The sequence below is a fragment of the Lactuca sativa genome, chromosome 4, assembly GCF_002870075.4.
Source record: "Lactuca sativa cultivar Salinas chromosome 4, Lsat_Salinas_v11, whole genome shotgun sequence".
Classification (NCBI taxonomy): Eukaryota; Viridiplantae; Streptophyta; class Magnoliopsida; order Asterales; family Asteraceae; genus Lactuca; species Lactuca sativa.
The window spans coordinates 59126545-59145286 of record NC_056626.2 but is presented as its reverse complement, the minus strand read 5'-3'; positions in this window follow the sequence as shown (position 1 = coordinate 59145286).

Here is an 18742-nt window from a genome sequence, read left to right as displayed (position 1 = left end):
GGGGATACGGGCTGAGGTGGTTCCTCATCTTCTATCTCTTCTATTATAACCCTTCTAGGACCATTTGGGGATATGAAATAGGTAACTAACGTTGTTTCTCCATGCTCGGTGTACACTTTTATCAGTTTGTTCTCACTCACATATTTTGATAGGTTACATACATCATCATCATTACCTAGAGCTCTTAGTCCAAAATCCAAACCCTCATTGGGCAAACGGAAATGGTAGTAGATGACAAGTGGAACCACATACCCTAAATCTAACATGACGGAGTCCATTTCGTGTACTGAGAATTCTTCTATATTGACCACGTCAATGTATGCTACAACCCCTTCAATATACTTGATGCCTGGAAACTTTGTGAACTTCCCACCATGATGAAGTTCAATACTGAACATGGTGGGATGTCCAGCCTAAAAAAAAACAAAAAACGTTTTTTAGATTTCAAAAGTGTAAGAACGTGATCAAATACATAACATCTTACCATAAATTTGATTGGGATCAATTTCTTCACCGTGTGCTCTGATGGACCACATTGTGAGAACCATTTGCGAAATTTCAACTACAGATTGAAGCTCGATCAGGAAAAGGGTTTGTGATTAGGGTTTTTTTTATCTTTACGTCGTCAAAGGTGGGTGAAGGAATAGGAGTAGTCAACTGATAATTAGGGATGATATACACAAATAGTCTGTAGAGCTTTCATTTGGCGGTAATGTGTAATACAGATGAAAATACAAAATTATCCTCACATGGAGGGCACATGCTACATTAAACGGAAGGAAATAGACAGGAGTTAACTCCAGGGACCAAAACCACAAGAAGTTTCATGTTTTGGACCAACTATGCAACTTGAAAACATTTTGGACCTTATCCATAATTTTTGGATAACCACAGGGACGAAAAATACAGTTTTGTCTATATTTAATTTTGGTACATGTTTATGACTCGTGGTGACACATAGCTAGCTAAATATGTATGTGATCTTCTCTTTGTCACATGTGACACATGCATAGTTCTTCTTACGCATGCCCTTATTTTATTTTTTATTTTCTTTCTTTCTTTCTTTTGGTTATAATATGGTGTCAAGTCTTAGTCATTCATGTTTCATCATCTAATTTTTTGGATAATATTTTCTATGTTTACTATTATGTAGGTGCTTTTCACTTGCTAGTTGCTACTACTAAAAAAAAGGTAAACCATGAAGTTTAAAAACTCTATCAGATTATATTATCGGTTTTTATATTGAAAATAAAATTTTAATTACAGGTTGTTAAATCATCATAAAAAATTTCAGAAGTAACAATATAGCTTTACGAATGAGTAAAACTTTGCATCTATTTAAAATCGTAAGGTTTAGATAGATTACTAATACTGATTTTCAGTTATGGGTTGGTCGATTTGCTTCAAAGAGAATGGTCATTTAATCAATTAGGCCGAAATTTAGCACAAAATTATTTGGTATATTAACGTTTAGTGAAATACGCATGAGTTGATTTTCTTACCAAATTATTGTCTAACAAATTCAATGAATCAAGTCAAGTTAAATGTTTCAAAATCCCGTCTGCATGATTTGATAAAAATAATACCATAAATTTCATAATCATAAATTCAACACATGTTTTCAAGTAGGCTCGGCCGGCATGAGTATGTGAGCGCGGTGCGGTTCGGTGCGGTTATTAGCCAAAACCTCACCACTAACCGCAAATGCGGTTAATCCATTTTCAAAACCACTTGGTGCGGTTATGTGGTTATTTTTGCGGTGCGGTGCGGTTTTGTTTTGTTTTTGTTGCGGTTATTAACTGCATTGATTTGGTGTGGTTATTTTGTGTGGTTTTTAACAACAATTTAGAGCTCAAGCGATTTTAAGAGTTCAAACATATTACTTGTAATAATAAAAAACCATAAGGTATAAGACAATTAACTTAAATCACAAACAACTAATATCTTAAAAACGTCAAATCAATAGTAATTTACAATAAATATCTTAAAATTGTCTAATTTCATCATTTTTTAAAGTTAAACAAAACAAAAAACCAACATTTTTGTCTTCTAGTATTTTTATCCATCTTTCATCCATGATACTTGTCTTATTTTTTTATATTTAATATATTAATAATTAATAAAAAAAAATTGTATATAATATATGCGGTGCGGTGCGGTTTTTGAAAACTAATAACCGTACCGTAAATTTGCGGTTTTTGAAAAACAGAAAACCTCACAATTAATTTTTATTGCGGTTGTGGTTTTTACGGTTAATTTTAGTTGCGGTGCGGTTTTTGCTCACTCCTAAATTGAGTATGCAAGATGTATAACGTATAGGGCCTCAAAAATTTAGGGCTTTGCCCAGTACTTTTTAAGTATATATAAAATGTATTTTATTTGTAACATAAAGGTTTTCCGCATGAATTGACAATGCCGCCTTCCAATGGTACAAAAGTTCGAATCATGTGTCTATTTATTCTATAAAATTTTCACTTTACTATACACAACAATAATGAAGAAATTTTGTTAATATCTTTATAAATTTTAAATATTATTTCTATATCTTTACAAATTTTAAAATTACATGTATATCTATCTAAAACTATAAAACTCATATTTATATCCAAACTCTTAATTTAATTAAGATTAAATCAGTTTAATGTTAAAAACTTAACCAAAATTTAAAATGTTCACATGAACTAAATTCTCCCTATAATAATTGTTGTTTTAAGTAAGGAAAAATCAATTCTAGTGTAGGATCTTTTTTGTATTGGGCCTACATTATGTTTTGAGTCGGACTTGTTTTCAAATATCTCTATAAAATAGTATATATATAAAAAAATGTCATATTACGTAGGTAAGCATTGTAATATGGTTTAGATTGTACAAAAAGGAAATTTGTATGGAAGATGAATCCGGCTGGTAAAAATAAAAGACATAGCTACATTTGGGTTGGACCTTGTTAAAGCCCAGTATTTGGTTTGCAGAATATGAATCCCTAAACAATGGTTTTCATAGATTGTATAAGTTAGAAACTATCAGAAATTGTTCCATCAACTTCCCTCTTCTCGGAGGGTCAAACTCTTCTTGGCGTCGAGAACATAGAGGTGGGACCGAAGTTGCACATGTGCTTAATTACATGTTCTTTTGGAGTCTTTTTCTTCGATTGACGAGCCGAATTAATGGAGCTATAATCTTGATACATTAGATATTCTCACAAGGACTTATAAGATCTTTATTTTAAAGATGTGTGAACTTCTAACAGGTTCTGGATTTTTAAAATTAAAATTTTTTATATGTTGTTTGGTTGAAACCTTTGAATTATTGTGTTGAATGATAAAAATAACATTTTTACCTTTCTATATTTTTTTTTTGTTGAATTCAATGTTTATGTTTTATAAAATAATTTAACCAACTTCTTAAATAATTATAAACATTAACTTGACGATTATGTACTTTATATAAAAACATGTTCAAGCTAACTTTTCATTTGACATGTCATGGGTTCAAGTCTCATGTGAGACATAGGTGCTAGTTAAAATTATATTAGTTTGTCGTTTAAAAAGAAGGTAAAATGCTTTTGAAATATATACATGTTCATACACAAGGGTTGAAGGAACTCAATTCTTCAAATCAAAGTGTAACGCCCCGTTCTTAAAATATCTATTCATGGGTTCTCGAGATCAAGAGTAAGGGCGTTTCGGTCTTTTATGGACAATGGGCTTTATCCGAGAAGATTTCGGACCGGTGTATGTTGATAGAAGCATAGGGCTTCTCGCCACCTTCGTGTGGATATAAAGTTCATCGGGAACGGGCTTAGAATAGAGAAGTTATGGCAATTTGAAGATATTGACAATTATAGCCCTTAATGGGAAAAGTTGATAAGGAAGGCCAAGTATGAGAATGGGACACGCTGGGTACGCCCAGCGTAACTGGGTAAATGAACGCGGGTCTATGGGGGCGTACGCCCAGCGTACGTCCAGAGTCTTTAAACCCTAATTTGAGGGTGAGCCACTATATAAGGAATATAATGGCTCAAACCCTAGCCTCATTATCAGTCTCCCCAACCTCAGAGAAACCCTAGAACGCCTCACCCTTCCTTTTTGTGAGATCTTGACTTTGGGAAGCTCATTTTGGAGGTTTAAGCTTGGAAGAGGAAAAAAGGAAGTTGCCAAAGGAGGACTTGGGAAGTTGGAGCTTATAGATCTGGAATAACATCATCTTCTGGAGCCCTTTTGAGGTATAAAGTCTCTTGCTTGACATTTATTTTGTGTGGATCTTGGTGTTATGAAGTTTTGACATCTTTCTTGTCCCAAAAGCCTCATCTTGATGCATGATTCGAGTTGGTTGAGATTAGTTGTCCTTTTAGACCTTAGGAGAGGTCTTGAGTAAGAAAAATAAGGTCCCAAGGGCTTTGGTTGTCTCATATGTGATATAGATAGGTCTTAATGGATTAAGACCTTGAGTTAAGAGCTTTATGGACGTCCCAAGTGATAAATTTTGAGACTTTTTGGATCCTAGGAATGTTTGGTCGATGGATCTGAAGTTTGGGCTTAAGAGCTTAAGCCATTAAGGACTTATGAGGACTTTTAGTTCAGCGGGTTTATGCCCCGCGTAAAGTGATGTACACCCAACGTACTCACCATTTTGCCTGTATGCTTAGCGTACATGGGGGGTACGCCCCGCGTACTCTGTCTACATGGATCATGAGTTTTTGGGCCGTGCTTTGGGGCATGTTTGGGTATTTGGGCCTTAGTGGGCCATCAGAAATCATATTTTATGGACCAAGGATTATATTGTGGGCTTAGGTTGAGGCCCATTAAGGGATTGGGCCCAATATAGCAAATTGGGCCATTGGTGGGTTACTAGTGGGCTTGAGAAGCTTACCTAGTGTTGGGCCCTTCATATTATGGTGTTGGGCCTTAGTCTTGGACCAGTTTGAGTTAAGGGTAAATTGGTCAATTTACCACTTGGAAGGATATTGTGCTTGGGCTAATGGTTATGTTACTGCTTTGGATAGTTTGGGATTTTTGGTGAGACGGTGGTTCGGGCATCTGCTTCTTCAGTTCAGAGTTTTGGCAGTTGCGAGGTGAGTTATCCTCACTATATCGACAGGGTCTACGGCACCAAGGCCGACCCTTTATCGGATGGAAATTCGGGTAGTTGTTTGTTATGTTATTGTTTTGTTATGTTTGCATCCTGGTAGTTAGGATGATATATGTTAGAAACCTGGTTAGGGTCGGTATCCTGGTTATAGGATGATGCTATGCTAGTGACCGGTTAGGTCGGAATCCTGGTAGGGATGTACTACGTATGTGATCTGCTAGATTGGTTGATTTGTTGTGAATTGTTATATGATTATATGTTTATGTGCACATGGTTGTTTGACTGGGGTTGGGTTGAGGCGGATCCTGCTTTGTGCTGTAGGCCAACATACCCAGGGCTAACCGGTTATCCCGAAGGCCCAGCGAGCGGTCCGGATAGGCTGTAGGCCCCAAGAGGGCAGACCTGACGTGCCGAGGCTCGGAGAGTGGACCAGGCCGACTGAAGGCCCGGTGCGGGCGGACCAGTCATATTATAGACTCAGAGAGTGGACCAGGTGGATTGAAGGCCCGGTGCGGGCGGACCAATCACACTGTAGACTCGAGGTATATGGTTAGACTCGGAGGGTGGACCAGGTGGACTGTAGGCCCGGTGCGGTGGACCAGTCACACAGTAGACCCGAAGTGCATGGTTGTTCTGCGTTTTGTTGCGATACGGCATGATATGTGTATGGTATATGTGGTTGGTATTTGGGGGTATCTCACTAAGCTTTCGGGCTTACAGTTGTGGTTTTAAATGTTTCAGGTACTTCGGGAGACCGTGGCAAGGCAAAGGCATGATCATACCGCTCCTCATGTTTTATGTGTTTATGATGTGGTTATGGGGAAATACTCTAATAATAAATGTATTGAAAACCTTTTTGTAATAACTTTATGAAATTGGGTTGTTTTTGAAAAGTTTAAATTGGTTGGAATTTTTAGAGCGTTACAAGTTGGTATCAGAGCCTTGGTTTGAGTGAATTGGAGGAACATTCGTGTGAATCCAGTCTCAAATCAAGGAGAGTTTTCAAAAGAAAATTTAAAAAGGGTTTTCAAAAAAATAAGTAAAGGAGGACGCGGAGGTACAATCAGCCGGAGCCAGTAAGTAACCCCAAAATACCATACAAGTTATTTGTTTATGAGATATGATAGAACAACATGCTAGTACTAGGCTAGGGATCTTCAGAAATTGCATGATAGAGTTGCCTGATTTATGATGCCTGCTAGCCTAGGGTTTCTTTCTGTATGAGATTCCCAGTGTTCCACTAGGAGTGAGGGTTGAGTGCTTGTTATGCATGCTCTTCACTAGGGTGTTGTGGTGATACTTGATATAAATATGGGTAGGTGTGGAAGGTAGTATGGGCCCATACTACTGAAAGCATAGGACCCATACACGTATCGAGGAATTCACAATCCCTAGGGCTGGGTTGAGAGTCGGTTCTCAGGTTAATGAGAAGCGTTTGATGTTTTGCGGTAATTTCAGTATGGTGGTTACGAGGCATGCTGGGAGCGGATCCGGGTCAGGATCGGGAGCAGGAGGAGGCGATTCTCATATTGAGATTGTATTTGGAATGTTCATACTGTATTTGAAAGCAACTTGCTCGGTGGTGAGATCTTCATATTCCTCGACATGGATCGATTATGATGTTAAGAAAAAAGAGGACGCACACATGTTAATTAAAACAAACACTCTTGCCATATTCTCATGTTGTTTTTAATCACCGACCCGGGGGTGTTGTGGTACTCTTTCATTGGTGGTTGTCGAGGCCAACACAAATAATAACCCTAAATATTACACACTAAAATAGTGTATAGTGGTAAAGGGATCGAATCCACGGAGATTGGTTCAATTTATAACTCTATGAAAAATCTCTTTGTAAAAATACTTGAAAATGACAATAAAAATAAAATGGGGGGTTTTGGTGTTTTGAAATACTTGAAACAACTAGAATTAACAATGATTTAAATAGACAAATGCAACAAAAATAAGAGTTTGATGTAAAACCAATGAGGGAGAGATGGTTGACTTAAAGTTTCCTCACTTTGACTTTTGATGAACATATCATTAGAATCCAATGGTGCAATACTTTGATTTAAATCCTTAATTTGGCTATAGTAATCCAAGGAGCTTGAGATTACCTAGACTTTTCTTAATTGTTGAAATGGCTAGAGAAGCTCATAACAATTTCCTTAGTCAAAGTCACTAATTCCAAATAGCATGTAATTAGTGAAAGTCAACTAGCATTAAGAACCAAAAAGTCACCAAATCCAAGAGGGGTCAAATGCTTTCACCACCATGTTGGAGGAAATGTTTTTATGATTGTGTGAAGCAAAAACAACACAAAAATCATTTGTTGCTTGCTAATTTGAAGATCCTTTACTTAATCAAGAAATTAGCCAACTAATCACCACAAACATATTTAAACTCATGAACTAAAACATACAAGTAGTGATAAGATGTTAAAACACAAAACATTCCCATAAAGATTTAAGAACATGTTCATGGATTCTTCAACATTTAACAAAAGTTCAAAGGATTAACCAAAAGTCAACCAAGATTAGTTTAGCCAAGCATGGCTAAACACAAAGAAACAAAGTTAGAGAAATTTGTACCAAACATTAAGCAAGAATCAAGAGATAAAAATATGATGTTCTTCAAGGGTTCTTGGCCTTCAAAAGTCTCCAAAACTCCAGAGAGAATCTTCAAAAATCGGATGTCCAAGAGTGTGCAAAAGATGGGCACCAACCTTCCTCAAATAGCTCAAAAGAAGGATTCCCGAAATTGCCCCTGCAGGGCCTTGCGCGACCCGCGTGCTGCTGCGCGGGTGGGTTGCGCGGGTGGTACCTGACATGGGCTCCTTTGAGATTTTGGGCCTCTAAAGCATATCCCACTAGCCCAGATCGAATCCAATCACCTCCTAGCCCATTTTCTTCAAGTTTTTCTTTATTTAAAGCCCAATTTGACCTCTCTAAATCCTCCAATGCTCGTGAACTCGTCCGATTAATAATTTTCATACGCTTGAATGTTCCCCCGCATCTTTCAAATTTAAAGCTCAATTCTTCCAAGCCTTCAAGCAATTGACAAGTCCACCCCATGAATCACCTTCATAGCCATCAAGCATGAAACCTCCAATTCCCTTCAAGCCCAATCGCCTCGCAAAAGTGCCGCCCCGCTAGTTTCCAAGAAAATCTGCAATAATGCTCAAGAAACTAGAAAGTACCCCGAAATGGTCATAAAAATAACAAAAGGGAAAATATGCATGAAAGTTAACTAAAATGCGAATGAAATGTACTAAAATAAACTATAAAAATAAGTAAATAAAATGAAGCTATCAAATCACCCCAAGCTTAAACCTTACTTGTCCTCAAGTAAGACAAAACTAAATGAACTTGGGATGAACTACCCTAGAAATAAAAAGAATGGATAGAACCATGGAACCTGTTCGACGTTAGTCAACATGGTCAGAATTGATTTCGCTGCTATCTCACAACTTTTTCATCCGATGACAATGGTACCATAAACCACAGCCAGGATAACTCCTTTAGGTGAGTAAGGAGGGATGAGCAGTCGCAGCCTCAATGGAACATGCATACAATGAAGAATATCTGTAGTAGGGAGAAAGCAGCTGGATGGGCTCGGGTGGAGCTCTTCTTTAAGTGTACACTCTGATCTCACGTTTACCGGTTTCTCTCATGTGTAACTTGGTTTAATCGCTCAGGTACCGTTGTAGGAATCGGTTCACTTGGTGTTGGCCCAAACCTCCCGTAGTATCTGACTCGACAGTCTCCCTAACATCACCAATTTGCGAAAAACAACTCGATCTATATACAATAAAACATTCCTAAATAAATGAATATCAAACGTCGGGTGACCAAAATGTTGGAAGATTTAGTTCAATAATTGAACCGGCCACCCTTCTCAGATTTCTGCAGCTGGGAATTTGCCTGCCCCCTTTTTTTTGTTTTTTTTGTTTTTTTTTTATTTTATTTTTTTTTCTTTTTTTTTTTAAGATAATGTAATAACAACCCTTTGACTCAAAATTTGGTTCCTAAAGTGTGTAAGTGGAACCGAAAGGGTAGTAATATAATCCGAATGGTCTAAGCGAGAAAATGACCATGTGTGGAGCATAAATATATAATGCAAGCTCCTCTTCAAATTTGTGAATTTTTTTTTTTTTTTTTTTTTTTTTTTTTTCAACAAATAATGAAAATGTCCACATGCGGACTAAAAGACTTCTCTAAAATCCTAAGAAAATCGCAAAAAGATATGGTGATGCAAAGAGACCGGATATGGATTCTACTCGGGGACAAGCACTAGTGCTTCATCCTAACGGTTCAAACGTGATCAAGTGTGATCCTCTCGGCGGTAGTGACCGCAAGGCTAAGACATCCATTGCTATAGTATATCCTACAGTCATTAGTATTGTATGCATAATTCTTCATGAAAACTACCTGTCCATGATCACTTACCCCTTTAAGCTACCAGCATCTGATCCCAAGTATGAAATCCCAAACTGCAGCTAGTGGTCTCGGTTCGATGGGTGAGATAGCAACAAGATCCTGGACCAATAATGATACAATAACTATGAACCTGTTCCATGGCATCCAAGAGAGGTGGGAATAAACAGACAACAAAAATGCATGAATGCTAATGTCTTAAGCTAAATGTTATGCAGAAATAAAAAGTAGAAAAGAAGAAAATAAAATCTTTTTAAAATTTAATAAAATAAAAAAAATAAAATAAAATAAAATAAAAAAATGAATGCAAATTAACTTAAACTAATATGTTATGCAACCTAACTAAATATGCATGAAAAAGAGTAAGAAAAAAGGAAATGCCCCACCCCAAGCTTAAGAACAAGCATTGTCCTCAATGCTTAAGGAAAGGGCAGAAAGGACCTAGATCGGGGGGTCGGGCGGCGGGAAATGCCCGTGGCGATGGTGGTAGTCCCACATATCCTGGAGCTGGCGGGAAGTGTGAGAGGAGGACTGCTCCAATCGATCAACACGGCTTGCCACATCTAGAATGGCTCTTGAATTCTCTTGCGTTTGGGCGTCGATACGCTGCACCGTGGAGAACATTGTGGCAAATTGGTCAAAGAACGTGGGGGGGAAATATGGTGGGACTTCATGTCCCTCCTGCTGATGCGGCTGGTCAAAATGATGTGGAGGGGCCTGGAATTGATTATGCTGAAACATCGGCTGCTGCATCGAAGGCTGGTCAAAATGGTCCTCAGCTTCGGGCATCTCATCGTCCTCTTCTTCATCTTCTTCCTCTTGTTCATCTGCATCGTCACCCTCATCATCACCGAATTCTGGGAATACACCTGCTTGGGTCAACTGATCTGGAGGAAGCCAAGTGTCGGGGTCGTCTGTATCGAATGAAGAACCGATCCAACTTGGCAGGATGTAAACCGGGGCTTTGTCAGAGTCTAACCAATTGTACGTGCGTGTTCCCCGATCGAGCAACATCTCCATCCGGATGAGAGTATCACAATCTAGCAGGAAGTTCGGTGGGGTGTCGACAGGTATGTACTCGGGGGCCGGGAAGTCTAGGCCGACGGCTCGACCTATGATCGTGATGAGTCCCCCGATGAAAATTTCCCCTGAGGAACGTTGGCGTATGGAGTCACATTTGTCTAAAAAGAAGCCTGAAAAACTGAGGGAGAGTGCATGCCTCATGCTTCGGAGGAAAAATAGCTCACATCTGTTGATTTGACCGGGCTCGAGACGCCCGAAGATACTCGTCGTAAGGACTCGGTGAGCAATTCGCCAACAGGGGTGAACGATGTGCTTGGCTCGCTGTCGGCTTGGGTTGAAGGTTGGGAGACCGGAAATTTGCATCCAGAAGTTTGCATCAGGGCAACGCAGAAAATCTTGGTACTCTTGACTTTGGGGGCTGATGCGGAACGGATCGTCTATACCCATGATAGAATCAAGCTCTGCGTATGTGAGTCTATGATGCTCCCCTTTCAACTGGAATGTGAGGACTTCCGTGTCATCATCTCGTGCATATGTGCTAAGAAATTCCATTGTGGGTTCCTCGTAAGTTCTGTCACAAAGTCGAAGAAAACCACGCCAACCGAGTTTTATGAACAAATGGTATACACCATCATGCACCCCAAGCTTTTTCATGGACTTTTTATGGTAGAATTTTGTCGGCCGGATTGCGCGACCCCGAAGATTGGAGCGATAGGTTTTGATCTCAGCATTTGTAAGGGAAGGATCGCTTCCCTCTTCTCCTCTTTTTTTCCGTTTACCGGCTGCTTTGCGTGATGGACCGGCGGTATCTTTTTGCGGGTTAGGATCGATCGATGATCCATGGGTGCGTGTCCGAGCCGTGGTTTTGCCCATTTTCGAAACCTACAATATCAAAAACAACTTCACCAACGTAATCCCTCACCTCACCACTCTCAAATTAATGCAACTATCTTTAGACTGAACACAAAAAAAATCCAAGAAATAATGACACCCAACTTTTGACAATGTAAAATTGTTCCAACAACAACACTCGGTTAATTTGATAATCCCAACAAAAATTCGGCAGCAATACGAGACAAAATGAGGAAATCCCAACCAAAGTTTAAACAATTTTTGAACAAATTTCCAAACAAATTAACCAATCTCAACCTTTCTCAAATCAATATTTCCAAATAAACCGGGCAACAACTAACGATCTTAGGCAATTTCCAAAGCATAATTGAATGCAATTACTGAATTGAAACAATGCAAGGTAATAAAAACCAAGGAAAGAGAATACCCGTTTTATCCCAAAATTGAACTTGAACCCGGAATCCGCTACCGTGCACCCCAAGCTTTGGTTATTCGTGGGTGCCTAAATGCAAGACTTGTTCATTGAACGGATATTTTCAACTTGATTTGTGTGAAAAATCCGGCGGCGGCTCGTGGTGGCTCAAAAATTATGGAAAATTTTTTTTGTGAGATTTTGAGGTTTTGTTTGGTTAGATGTAAAGATCCCCGAAAAAGAAACACTTTGGTGGTGTCGGAATTGCGAGAGGTGGTAGGAGTTGGCCGGAAAATGGCCGGAAAGCGGCGAGTTGGGTGGTGGTGGCGCCCCTAAACCCGACGATGGATCGGAGTAAACTTCAGGTGGGGTTTGTAGAGCACGGAAAATGGTGAAGAATGGTGGTGGTCTCGTCGAATTCCGACCGGTGGAACTCCGGGAAATCAAATTTTTGTGAAAAGTGGGTGTATGTGTTCTTGAGAGGGTTTGAGAGAGAATGAGAGGGTTTTGAGAGAATGAAATGAAGAAGGAGAGTTGCTGGAGGTTTCAATCCATATTCAAGTGTGGTCAACACCCGGTCAATGTTGGTCAACTCATTAAACCACCTGGTCAACGAAAGTCAAAGCTGGTCAACAAAATAGGGGATAGTCGACAAAGCATCACGCGGGTCGCGCAGAGGGGGCGCGCGGGTCGCGCACATGTTGCAGCTTGGGATTTGATCTTGTTGCATGTTGGAGACCGGCCGCGCACACCAGCCGCGCACCCATGCGCGGGTCGCGCGGGTCATGCAGAGTTCTGGTCTTTGTCGCGAGTTGAAGACCGGCCGCGCACACCAGCCGCGCACCTGTGCGCGGGTCGCGCAGATCCCTGCTCCCGGAAATCGATTTTTCTCTGTTTTCTTCTGTTTCTTCACTAGTTCTTGATCCCAAATGCCCCAAACACCTAGGAACTCTTGGTTTCTTCAAAAATGACTTCAAAAGACACATCAAAACATTTTCAAAACTTCTTTATTCGGATGTAGAAACACGAAAGCATAAAGCTTTTCCAAAAAATGCCCCTTTTTAACGTCTTAGGCGAGACGTCCTTCTAGCTTGGTTCAACACACCAGGACATCCAAGTGGATGATTTCAATAACACTTGCATTAAAACCTTCATAGAATGGCTTTAATCGGTGCCCATTGACTTTGAAAATTTGTCCCGTTTCTTCACTTTGGATTTCGACCGCTCCATGGTCAAAAGTCTTTATTACAACAAATGGGCCAATCCACCTTGATCTTAATTTACCTGGGAATAACTTCAACCGTGAATGGTAAAGTAAGACCCTATGTCCCGGTTCAAAATTCTTCCGGATGATGGACTTGTCGTGGAAAAGCTTCGTTTTCTCCTTATAAATCCTTGCGTTTTCATAGGATTCGTTTCTCAATTCTTCTAGCTCTTGGAGTTGAAGTTTCCTATGCCTTCCCGCCTCGTCTGCGTCGAAGTTGCATTTCTTGACCGCCCAAAATGCTCGGTGCTCTAACTCGACGGGAAGATGACAAGATTTTCCAAAAACCAATCTGAAGGGCGACATTCCAATCGGGGTCTTATAAGCGGTCCGATACGCCCATAAGGCATCGTCAAGTCTCAAACTCCAATCCTTCCTTGTTGGGTTCACCGTTTTTTCTAGAATAGACTTCACTTCACGATTCGAGACCTCCGCTTGACCATTCGTTTGAGGGTGATAAGCAGTAGAGACACGATGAGTCACGTGATACTTCTTCAATAGAGCCTCCATCATTTTGTTGCAAAAGTGCGTCCCTCTATCACTAATCAAAGCCCTAGGCACACCAAATCTCGCAAAAACATTAGACTTTAAAAACTCGATAACCGTTTTGGCATCGTCCGATCTTGTGGCTTTGGCTTCAACCCATTTAGAAACATAGTCAACCGCGAGTAAAATATAAGCGTTGCCAAATGAGACGGGAAATGGGCCCATGAAATCAATCCCCCATACGTCAAAAATTTCACAAACAAGGATTGGGTTTTGGGGCATTTGGTTCTTTTGCGAAATGTTTCCCGTCCTTTGGCACCGCTCACAACTTTTGCAAAACATATAACAATCGCGTGACATGGTTGGCCAAAATAATCCACACTCAAGGACCTTTCTCAAAGTCCGGCTAGGTCCGAAGTGTCCCCCACAAGCAAATTCATGACAAAATTGCAAAATGGATTGGTGCTCTTGTTGGGGTACACATCGCCTAATGATTTGATCGGGACAATGTTTCCACAAATAAGGTTCATCCCACACATAGTATTTTGCATCACTTTTCAACTTGTCTTTTTGAGCACGTGTGAATGTGTCGGGATACCTTTTTGTGACCAAAAAGTTAACGATATCGGCATACCAAGGAATAGATTGAGTAAGGGAAAAGAGATGCTCATTCGGAAACTCGTCCCGCAATGGGAGAGGAGTTTCATTTGAAATGATCCGGCTTAGATGATCGGCAACGAGGTTCTCGCATCCACTCTTGTCTCGGATTTCCAAGTCAAATTCTTGTAACAGTAGGATCCACCGGATGAGTCTCGGCTTTGCATCTTTCTTCGTCATCAAGTACTTAAGTGCTGCGTGATCCGAATACACTATGACCTTGGTACCAAGTAGGTATTGTCTAAATTTCTCCAAGGCGAACACTATGGCCAATAGCTCCTTCTCCGTGGTAGAGTAGTTGCTTTGAGCATTGTCTAGTGTCCTTGATGCATAATAGATCACATGGGAGGCCCTCCCATTCTTTTGACCCAAAACGGCGCCTATCGCATAGTTGCTTGCATCACACATGATCTCAAAGGGGAGATCCCAATTTGGTGCTTGCATGATGGGAGCGGATGTAAGCAACTCTTTGAGCTTGTCAAAAGCTTCTTTGCACGTCTCATTGAACTCGAAATCGACCTCCTTTTGCAAGAGTTGGCACATTGGTCTCGTTATCTTTGAAAAATCCTTGATGAATCTTCGGTAGAAACCTGCATGGCCCAGAAAAGAATGAACTTCCCGAACACAGGTCGGGTAAGGTAAGCTTTGAATAACATCAATTTTTGCCTTATCTACCTCAATTCCTTTTTTTGACACAATGTGACCCAAAATGAGACCTTGACTCACCATGAAATGACATTTCTCAAAATTCAAAACCAAGTTTGTTTCGATGCATCTTTTTAAAATTTTTGTGAGGTTAGTCAAACATTCTTGAAAGGAGTTGCCATATACCGTGAAATCATCCATAAAAACCTCGATTATGTTTTCAACATATTCCGAAAAGATACTAACCATACAACGTTGGAAAGTGGCCGGGGCGTTACACAATCCAAATGGCATTCTCCGGTAGGCAAAAGTACCAAATGGACATGTAAATGTCGTCTTTTCTTGGTCTTCCGGTGCCACCGGGATTTGGTGAAAACCGGAATACCCGTCGAGACAACAATAATGAGATTTCCCGGCCAACCTTTCTAACATTTGGTCAATGAAAGGCAATGGGAAATGATCTTTTCTTGTGCTTGCATTGAGTTTGCGGTAGTCAATACATACTCTCCACCCGTTTTGCACACGAGTGGGGACCATCATACCTTTGTTGTTCTCGACCACCGTGATTCCCGTCTTCTTTGGAACGACTTGCACCGGGCTCACCCACTTGCTATCCGAGATTGGATAGATCATCCCCGCATCAAGAAGCTTTAATATCTCTTTCTTCACAACTTCCATCATTAGCGGGTTTAACCTTCTTTGCGCGTCTCTACTTGGCTTGCATTCATCCTCCATTAAGATCTTGTGCATACAAGTGGAGGGGCTCAAACCCTTGATATCCGCAATCGTCCAACCCATGGCTTCTTTATGCTCTTTCAACACCTTGAGGAGTTGCTCTTCTTCGAATTCGGTTAAATGAGTTGAAATGATAACCGGAAGGGTTTCATTCTTTCCCAAGTAAGCATACTTCAAATGTTGAGGTAAGACCTTCAATTCCAATTCGGGTGGTTGAACAAGGGATGGCGGCAATTTTGTGTGAGTTGGGGGCAATTCAATTTGCTTGACATCTAATCTTGTGAATTTTTTCATCTCCATTTTACTTACCAACTTCTCAACTTCCGGATCCAAAGAATAAAGCTTTAATTGTTCGGCTAGCTTCCCACAATCGAATCCTTTGCTCAAGATCATTTCCAACATATCACCGTTAGACAACTCAAACAATTCTTGAGTAATTGGCTCAACAACATCAACAAAGTACAAAGATGACACGTCACTAGGATATCTCATGGCATCATAAATATTAAAACTTATTGTTTCACCATCAAACTCCATTGTCAAACTTCCCGCATACACATCGATCTTTGTCCTAGCCGTCTTCAAAAACGGTCTCCCAAGCAAGATTAGAGCCGATTTGGAGGACACTTGCTCATCTAGATCAATCACATAGAAATCCGCCGGGAAGACTAATTGGTTCACTTGCACTAGGACATCTTCTAAAACACCTCTAGGAAAGACACTCGATTTATCCGCAAGAGAGATTATGACACCGGTTTCACTTAAGGGTCCGACATTTAATGATTCATATACCGAATAGGGCATGACATTGATAGAAGCACCAAGATCAAGCATAGCACTACTAAAAGTGACATCCCCAATCTTGCAAGGAACCGTGAACATTCCGGGATCTTTGCATTTGGGTGGAAGTTTCCTTTGTAAAACCGCGGATGCGTTTTCATTCATCAAAATTTTCTCATTTCCCTTCAACTTCCTCTTGTTGGTACAAAGTTCTTTCAAGAACTTTGCATATCTCGGGATTTGCTTGATTGCGTCAAGTAGAGGGATGTTTACTTCCACCTTTCGGAAGGTGTCCAAAATCTCTTTCTCCTCCATATTCTTCTTTGAAGTTGAAAGTCGGGAGGGGAACGGTGGTTGAGTGACTATTGGTGTTACTAGAGGGGCAGCCTTCTTTGGAACTCCGGCTTGTGCATCATTCTTGATCATTGGTACTTCAACGGGAATAACTTCTATCTCTTCCTCTTCTTCCCTCGGCTTCTTCTTTGAACTACTTTCTCCGGCTTGTTTGCCACTTCTCAATGTCACCACATTGACATTTGGGTTCTTTTCGGTTTGAGAAGGGAGTTTACCACGGGATTCCAACTTGCTTATGGATGTAACTATATCTCCCATTTGTGCTTCAAGGTTGGAGATACTAGTCCTTGTCTCTTTTTGGAATTGTTGGGTACTAGTGGCTAGAGATTTGACAATGTCTTCAAGAGACATTCCGGAGCTACTTGGTTGGGATTGAGGAGGTTGTTGATGATGATGTGGAGGGTGCGGTTTGGGTTGATAGTGTGGTTGTTGATGTTGGTAATGAGGTTGTGGTGGTGGATAGGATGGTCTAACCAATGCATTTTGAGGCAATGATCTTGGGTTGTAGCTCATATTGGGATTTGGCTTCCAACTTGAGTTATATGCATTTTGGTAACCGGATGGTTTGTTGTGGTAGTTTTGGAACTCTCCCGTGGCATTCACATGCTCCGCATCTTCTTGAAGGATGGGACACATATCCGTAGGATGTCCCATTGTTGCACATATTCCACAAACCATCACTTGTGGAGTTTGTCCCATGGCTAGCTTTTGGACAACGGAGGTTAGATCTTTGATTTGAGACTCGAGATTTGATGTTCCCACTTCATTGACTTTGTGTTGTGTGTCTATTTTCATATCTTGGCGAGGGCCAAAATGTTGTGAATTCGTGGCTATGGTGTTGAAAAGTTGTCTTGTTTGTTGTGGGGTTTTACTAAAGACATCTCCACCACTTGAGGCATCAACTAGTCTTCTCTCCATTGGCAACAATCCCTCGTAGAAGTGTTGAATGAGGAGTTGTTCCGGAATTTGGTGTTGTGGGCAACTATAGCACAAGTTGTTGAACCTCTCCCAATAATCATGGAAAGTCTCATTTTGACCTTGGCGGATTCCACAAATCTCATTTCGAAGACTTGAGACTCTTGAGGCGGGATAGAACTTATCGAGGAAAGCTCTTGCCATGTCGGTCCATGAGTTGATCGACCCCGGTGGAAGATAGAATAACCAATCTTTTGCTCTATCGGCCAATGAAAAGGGGAATGCCCTTAGCTTGATTTGGTCATCGGTTGACCCTTGTGGCTTCATGCTAGTGCAAATAATGTGGAACATCTTCAAGTGCTTATGAGGGTCTTCGTTCTCCAATCCATGAAAAGTTGGTAGGTGGTGGACTAAACTTGACTTCAATTCCGAACCTCCTTCCAAAACCGGGTAATTGATACCGGTTGGAGTTTGTGTAACATCGGTCTCCATCATTTGCCTCAAAGTCCTTTCGGGAACTTCTCCTCCGTCCGCCATTACAATTGGTTCAATAATGGGTGGATTTTGTTGTAGGGGTGGTGTTTCGGGAATTTCTTGGCGAGGGTCGGGACTAGAATCGGGTTCTATATCACTTAATGAAGTGGTTTCAACCTCCGGGTCCCCGTGGGGGTTAGAAGTTTGACCACGTTCAATTCGCTTTTCCTTTGCTAAACGCCTTGCTTCTTTTTCGATTTCGGGGTTGTAAATCAAGTCACCTGTACGCTGAGATCTGGGCATAGAGAAACAATTGATTAAAAATAAACCAATCCCCGGCAACGGCGCCAAAAATTTGGTGGTTGTCGAGGCCAACACAAATAATAACCCTAAATATTACACACTAAAATAGTGTATAGTGGTAAAGGGATCGAATCCACGGAGATTGGTTCAATTTATAACTCTATGAAAAATCTCTTTGTAAAAATACTTGAAAATGACAATAAAAATAAAATGGGGGGTTTTGGTGTTTTGAAATACTTGAAACAACTAGAATTAACAATGATTTAAATAGACAAATGCAACAAAAATAAGAGTTTGATGTAAAACCAATGAGGGAGAGAT